General features: G+C 44.4%; 1 pseudogene; it reads left to right on the forward strand.

The window, feature by feature from the left end:
• Positions 1–1,128: 1,128 nt before the first annotated feature.
• Positions 1,129–6,288, forward strand: LOC119270007 (annotated as a pseudogene).
• Positions 6,289–7,737: the final 1,449 nt, after the last annotated feature.

Consider the following 7,737-nt stretch of genomic DNA (forward strand, 5'->3'; position numbering starts at 1 on the left):
CGCCTCGCGGCCTCCCGCCGCCTCCCTTCGCTGCGGCTCCTCCTCCAGCTCGTCCTCTCCCGCCCCTGCCCCTGCGCCGACGACTCCATCTTCGCCTGCCCCGACCTCCTCCCCACCTTCCGCAAGGCCATCCTCGCCTTCGCCACCTCCGGCGACATCCCCGCGGCGTCCGAGGCCCTGGCGTCCCTCCGCCGCGCCGCGGACTCGCCCCTCCCCGCCGAGTTCTACAACATCATCCTCCACGCCCTCGCCCGTCTCCACCGCCACGACGACGCCATCCGCTTCTACGGCGAGATGACCAGCGTCCACCGCGTCGCCCCTGATGCCTACACCTTCAACATACTCATCAACAGCTCCTGCCGTGTCGAAGGCGTTGATGCCGCCATGCGGTGGTTTGAGGAGATGCGGCACCGGAGCTGTGCGCCGACTGATGTGAGCTTCAATACTCTTATGCGCGGGTTCTTCAGAGAAGGAAGGTACAAGGAAGGCCTTAAGGTTGCTCACGAGATGCTGCAGCTTGGGGCCGGGCTGTCGGTTGCTTCCATGGAGATTTTGATAGGTGGGTTGTGCGGTGGAGGCGACGCTTTGAAGGCAGCAGAGGTGTTTGCAGAGTTTTTGGTGGATGCGGTGGTACCGGAAGGGTTTGATTGCTTGGATCTGGTTGAATCCCTATGCCATGTTGGAAGGGTGGACAAAGCAGTGGAAATAGTGGAGATGGTATTGGAGAGGAACGGGGCATGCTGCTTAAGTGTCCCTGCTGGCGTAACGGTTCTGGATTGCTTGATGAAGGTGGGGAAGCTGGATGATGTGTGCCGATTGATGGGAAGGATGGTTGGGGAGGGGATTGTACCAGATACCATATCTTGTAACTGTATCTTCGAGGCACTTTGTGAAGCTGGGCGGACTTCTGATGCAAACTTGCTGAGGATTTTGGCTAAGGAGAAGGGTTTTCAGGCTGATGGTGTGACTTATAGCATGCTGGTGCAGGGGTTTGGTAGGCAGGGCAGGGTGAAGGAAGGCGAGGCTGTGTTGGATGAAATGCTTGATTTAGGGTTTATACGTAACATTGTGGCTTACAATAGGCTTCTTGTTAGCTTACACGTGCGGAGATCTTTGCAATAACAAGTGAACTCCTCTAGGCATGTGTATGCTCCAAACATTTTTTGGCCACATGGAAGCATCAAACTGCAAGATGTCAGAGAGTTGGTGCTTAGAATTCATGTGCACAGACTTTTGGAGGAACATAAAACAAAACAAGGGATAGTCGGATAGATGTCAGTTGAGATGAGCGGTGGTCACAATTGCACTGACAGAAGTTGCGAAATTCCAGTGATTCAAATGAGGTATTGTTTTGATTATGCCCTTTAGTTCGAACATTAGTCTTGATTTTGTTGTCTGCACACATTGTTGCTTCTTAGTTAAAGTACCATTAGTCATTGTCTTGGACTCATGATACCTGTAAACAGATATGTAATTCACTGATTTGTTCGTCCTCCTACGGGATCTATATTTACTTTGTTCGTCAAGGATGCAATCAGCCAACCCGCCAAGCCTGCATATAGCTATACCGTTTTCTGGAACGGATATAGAACTATACTTAAAGTCAACTTAGTGCAATTCCCCATTTGAAATTAACATAAGGTTAGCTTTAGGTATACTTAAATGTGGGCTTTGCGGGTTGCCTTCTTGCATTCGTAATTATCACTTGCTTGGACTCCTAGTAAGCAAGATACAAAACGGTTTGGGTCTTCTTGGGTGTTTCTCCTCTCGATTCTGGTAAATTATCAATTGATGTCCTAGTTAAGGAATAGCTAGCCTCACACATACTTGCAATAGTTCTGGATCTGACAAGTCACAACCTCCATCAGTGGGAACCCATGTTTTCTTGTATTGATTTAATCAGTATCTTTTATTTATTTATAACTTTGGTTGGTTGCAATGTTGTATCAGTGCTGCCCATTGGTCAGTCGACACTTCAAATGTTGTATCAGTGCTGCCCATTTGTGTGACGTATTGTGCTGTTTGAACTGTACAGTGTTTGAGTGCATGTTTTGCTCATTTCTTTAGAGTCTAATTAATTCATCTTTGTTTACCAGGTTTGAACGCCTCCCTGTTTGAACTGTACAGGATCATGTTTTTGTATAGCATTTTCCTAATATCTCTCAGACCAAGTGGTACTAAGATCTTGTTGATAGAAAATGCCTCGTGCCATCTGGTGATTTGACATCTGTACAGTTAGCGGGATTGAATGATTTTGCAGGGAGCTACCTTAACATTCTCGTCCCTTATGTCCAGTGCCCAGATATTGTAGCTTTCTGGTATCAACTACTGGAGAGTTATGATATTTGGACATTAGACAGGAAAGGTAACCATAAGGCAGAGATGAATAGTCTCGTTAAGGAGCTATCTTACTGTAACTCCCCGGTCTGCATGAGTTAGAGCGCTATAATACCTGGAGATTGTAGACATAGGAAAGATGTATGGCATCTTCCAAAGGTCACATATCCCTTGGCTTCTAGCATTCAATCGATCATGAAACTTATAGGATGACACACTATACAAGAAGATCATTTCCCGGGCCTGTAAAGCATACTGGAAGATAAGCTTCTCAGCATGTTACAGAAGCTGATGGGTTGTTTCCCTTTCAAACATAACCAGGATTTGGTGATTGGCAAGTCTGGTAAGGTTAGTGATCCTGTTTAAGCACTCCAAGGAATAGCTGGGAAGTCAGGGGAACTACTATTACATGCAAATAAATCACTGCTTCTGCTTATTTGTCTCCCCATCTACTTCAATATATTTTATGGATCTTGCCCAACTGGAAAACTTGTTGTTTTCCTATTATCGAAGATAAATATTGTATCATACTACCATGAACCAATTTGTTTTTAATGCCAATGCCCTTTTAGTGACACTATCTATGAAACATTTCAAGTGACAGTACCCACACAGTTTCCAAACATGTCAGTTGGGTTCTCTAATGACAGCGACCACATTGTTATCATTGTATTTGCTCTCCAAACTGGCTGTTTAGAACAAACTCGCTGGACATGCTTTTCTTTGACCCCAGCCAAAAATCATTTTACAGTACCAAATATTTTTGGGATGTCTATTCTATTTTTTCTTCTTAGTTAGCTATTTTTCTCCTTTTTGTGGGCACAAGCGGCTGCCAATGATGCCCGAATTGCTGCTCTAGGAGGCTAGGAGCAAGGTTCTTAAGTCGTGGATATGGAATTGGTAACTTATTGTCTTCAACATATATTAGATATCAACCAATATATTGGGTGATACGTTCAAGTATCAGAGTTCAAAAGTTATTTATAATTTCAACTTAAGCAATGACTTCCAAGTGTCACCCTGATAGTGACACATGCATACATCATGCAGTTTGTAGTTTCCTGTTGTCATGGGGACTATAAAAATACTACAGTACGTAGCATGTATCTTTTCCTTAATCTGAACTAAAAGTACGCCATTTACAGAGAATGTGCCATTTGTTAACCACGAGATCCACCATACGACCACTGTAATGGACGGCTGGCCGGCCAGCTTCAGAGTCTTTATATCCTCTGCGGCAGTGAAGCACAACTCGTACCAAGCCATCATGAAGCATCTGCATTCTGTATGCTTTCTCCTACTGCCTTACACCTGCCTCCTACTATGCGCTGAGATCACGCCAGTGAAGGCCGACACCCGGCGTGAAGCTGAAGCACTTGTGAATTGGAAGGCTAGCTTGGCTGATGCCGATGAGTCCCTTGGGCCATGGTCGATGGCCAACTCCACCAGCCTTTGCAGGTGGACGCACATCACCTGCGACACGGCCGGGCACATCATAGAGCTCGACCTTGACAGGGCAAGTCTGAACGGCACACTTGACAAGTTAGACTTCTCAGTCTTTCCCCACTTGAGGAGACTCCTCCTGTCCTATAATGATCTGTACAGTACAATTCCAGCAGGGATTGGGAATCTGACAAGCTTGGTCGAGTTGGACATCAGTTGGAACCAGTATCTGAGGGGCAACATTCCACGCAGCATTGGCCAGCTGAAGCACCTTGCTGTACTTCGAATGCCTGGTTTGAGGCTCAGCGGCGTGCTGCCTGAAGAGATAGCTAACTTGACGAGCTTGGAGGAGCTTGACCTTGAGAGTGCAAGTCTGAACGGCACACTTGACCAGCTCGACTTCTCAGCCTTTCCCCACCTGAGGAAACTCATCTTGGTCCAGAATGATCTGCACGGTACAATTCCAGCAGGGATTGGCAATCTGACAAGCTTGGTCGAGTTGGACATCAGCCGGAACAGGGGTTTGAGGGGCACCATTCCACACAGCATTGCCCAGCTGAAGCACCTTGCGGTACTACTAATGCCTGGTTTTGGCCTCAATGGCGTGCTACCTGAAGAGATTGCTAACTTGACGAGCTTGGTGGACCTCGATCTGGACTCGGTTAATTTGACTGGATCAATCCCACCAACCATTGGGCTGCTCGTGAAGCTCCAGTGGCTGAGCCTGCGAGAGAATAATCTGACAGGGAGCATCCCGCTGGAGATTGGAAACATGACAGAACTGGAGATCATATACTTATCATACAACTATTTGGAAGGGCAGCTACCAGATACCATATCTCGTTTGACAAATCTCCGGCATTTGGATCTGGCAAGGAACCAGCTCGGAGGCCATATCTTCCCCGAGCTTGGGAATAGCAGCCACTTAGAGATGATCAATATTGCAAGTAACAACTTCTCCGGGGTGTTCCCATCATCTGTTTGCGACGGAGGAACACTGGCTTTGGTCTGGGCTAGATACAATGGATTTACAAGCATTCGCCAGCAGACCTTCCAAAACTGCACAACCCTGTTGGTCATTGACTTGGTGGCAAACAATATTGTTGCAGAAATAAGTGACTATTTGGTGACCTTCCACTTCTAGGAAAGCTTCAGGTGTTAGCTTTCAGTCAAAACCAGCTGTATGGCACACTTCTGACAGACCAAGGCGAGGTATTTATTTGCAACCATTCTCGTTTATACTACGTGGACCTATCACACAATTCCTTACATGGTGGTCTCTCCAAGTGTTTCTGGGAGATGCCACGTGTGACATTCATGGATCTGTCCAGCAACTCTTTCAGCGGTGTAGTTCCATTTTCGAGGACATGTGAAGATACTCTTAAGTATCTACACCTGGCCAATAACCATTTCGAAGGAGCCTTTCCTTTGGCTCTTAAGAAATGCAAAAACCTTACCACTTTAGACCTCGGAGGCAATAATTTCTCAGGTACAATACCATCTTGGATAAGCAGGAGTTTACCTGGACTCAAATTTCTTCGTCTGTCAACGAATATGTTTGAAGGTGTCATACCTCCCCAGATATTACACTTTCAGAAACTCTGGCTATTGGATTTGTCAAGAAATAAGCTCACAGGACCCGTTCCAGGTGATTTTACGAATTTTACTGGCATGGCACATGAACATGAACAGGAATCCTTTGGAGGAGACGTGTACCAATTTGATGCACCACAAATGCAAATAGTGTGGAAGAATGTGGAATATTTATACATTACTGCGAGAGCACGCATGGTTGGTATTGACTTGTCTGGAAACTTTCTATCACAGGAAATCCCGAAAGGGCTCACAACCCTTGTTGGACTCAGGTACCTGAACTTATCAGGAAATCATCTGTCAGGCTATATTCCTGAAGACATTGGCAATCTGGTACTGCTGGAATCCTTGGACCTTTCTCAGAACCAACTTAGGGGAGAAATTCCTCAAGGCTTTGCAGATTTGAAGAGCATAAGCGCTCTGAACCTCTCAACCAACATGTTATCAGGGAGGATACCTATGGGTGATCAGCTGCGGACACTCGTTGACCAGTCAATATACAGCAATAATCCTGGGCTATGCGGGTTTCCGTTGGAAGACTGCAAAAACTCGCCGACACCGACACAAACTGAAACAAGCCTGGATGAAGATAGAGAGACATTGTGGTTGTATTGCTTCGTGGCTGCTGGGTTCATCTTTGGGTTCTGGCTGTACTGGGGCATCTTCTTATTTTGCGGCGAGACATGGAGGTATTCATTCTATCAGTATGTGGACAACATGCAAGGCAAGGTAACCAAGAAAGTATACAGCTGCATTTCACGCTTCCAGGTTAAAGGGCCTGAATGATGAAGTGCGTCGCTTGTTGTTGAAGTAATGGATCTCGTCCTTTATCAAGCATGTGTGTAGTATTTCCCTTCCTTTGTTCGTTGGGCGGCTGGTTGTAAAAGTACTTGCTTGTAATTTGATGTTATTCAAGTTTTGTGGCGCTGAAACCTACTGGTTCCAGATTTGATTGTTCGGTACCTAAGGCTATTTGGAGTGAAGTAAATGAGTTATCTGAAATCAGTTAAGTAGTGATAATTCTGAATCTGTAGCTTGTTTTTTGGTTAGTAACACTAGGCATGCTGTTTTGAGCACTTCTTGGGCAGCCATTTTGGCCTCCTTTGGTTTAGAGGAATTTCATAGGAATTCTAGAGGATAGGATTCTTATTGGATTTTTTTCCTTTAGAGCCCTTTGGTTCATAGGAATGGATTCCTATTCCTACATAGGATTGGTTCCTATCCTCCACATTTCATAGGAAAATAAAAAAGAGCCTAGACTCAATGGAAAAATTCCTTTGGTGTCAACCAAATAACATCTTGTTTCCTATTCCTACTCATAGGATTTGAGATACATGTTATCTCATTTCCTACAAGATTCCTATTCCTATGATAATCCTATCCTATGAACCAAATAACATTTTGTGGAGTTTCTCGAAACATATGAGGCCTCCTTTGATTTGTAGGAATCTCATAGGATTTCTATAGGATAGGATTTGCATAGGAAATTTTCCTTTGAAGCCCTTTGGTTTGTACTCCCTCCGGTCCTTTTTACTCTGCATATAAGGATTGCCCGAAGTCAAACTTCGTAAAGTTTGACCATATTTATATGAAAAAGTATTAACATCTACAATCCAAAGTTTATACAATATGAAAAGTAAAGTCATGACGCATCTAATGTTGTTGATTTCATATTCTAAATCTTGGTACTTTTTTTTTATAAACTTGGTCAAAGTTTATGAGGTTTGACTTCAGACAAATCTTATATGCGAACTAAAAAGGACAGGAGGGAGTAGGAATGGATTCCTATTCATATGTAGGGTAGGAATCAATCCTTCACATTTTGGAGGAAAAAAACATGAGCTAAGGCCTCCTTTGGTTTGGAGGAATTTTGTAGGATTTTCATAGGATAGGATTTTTATAGGAAAAATTCCTTCAGAGCTCTTTGGTTTATAAGAATGAAATCCTATTCCTATGGAGGAATTCTTCCTATCCTTCACGTTTCATAGGAAAATAAATATTAGCCTAGACTCAATGGGAAAAATCCTATGGTGTGAGTCAAAAGGCATCTCCATGCATAGGATTTGAGATGCATGTCATCTCATTTCCTATGACTTTCCTATTCTTATGATTTTTCAATCCTATGAACCAAAGGAGGCCTGAATGTTATTGTTTTTAGCTCTCAACACACGGATCAATACCAAGCAGACGGTCATCAATTATGAATTTGGTTAAAAAAACTGAAGCGTAATATGTCAAATTTGCTGGCTGCTCATCAATCTGATCAACCAGAGCGGCATGCACTTATGCAGGCCATCTGCTGTCAGCGTTCCTGCAGATGAAGCACTGGTCCGGTAAAAGCACCGGTGAAGATAGCATCTGAAA

The sequence above is a fragment of the Triticum dicoccoides genome, chromosome 3A (assembly GCF_002162155.2).
Source record: "Triticum dicoccoides isolate Atlit2015 ecotype Zavitan chromosome 3A, WEW_v2.0, whole genome shotgun sequence".
Classification (NCBI taxonomy): Eukaryota; Viridiplantae; Streptophyta; class Magnoliopsida; order Poales; family Poaceae; genus Triticum; species Triticum dicoccoides.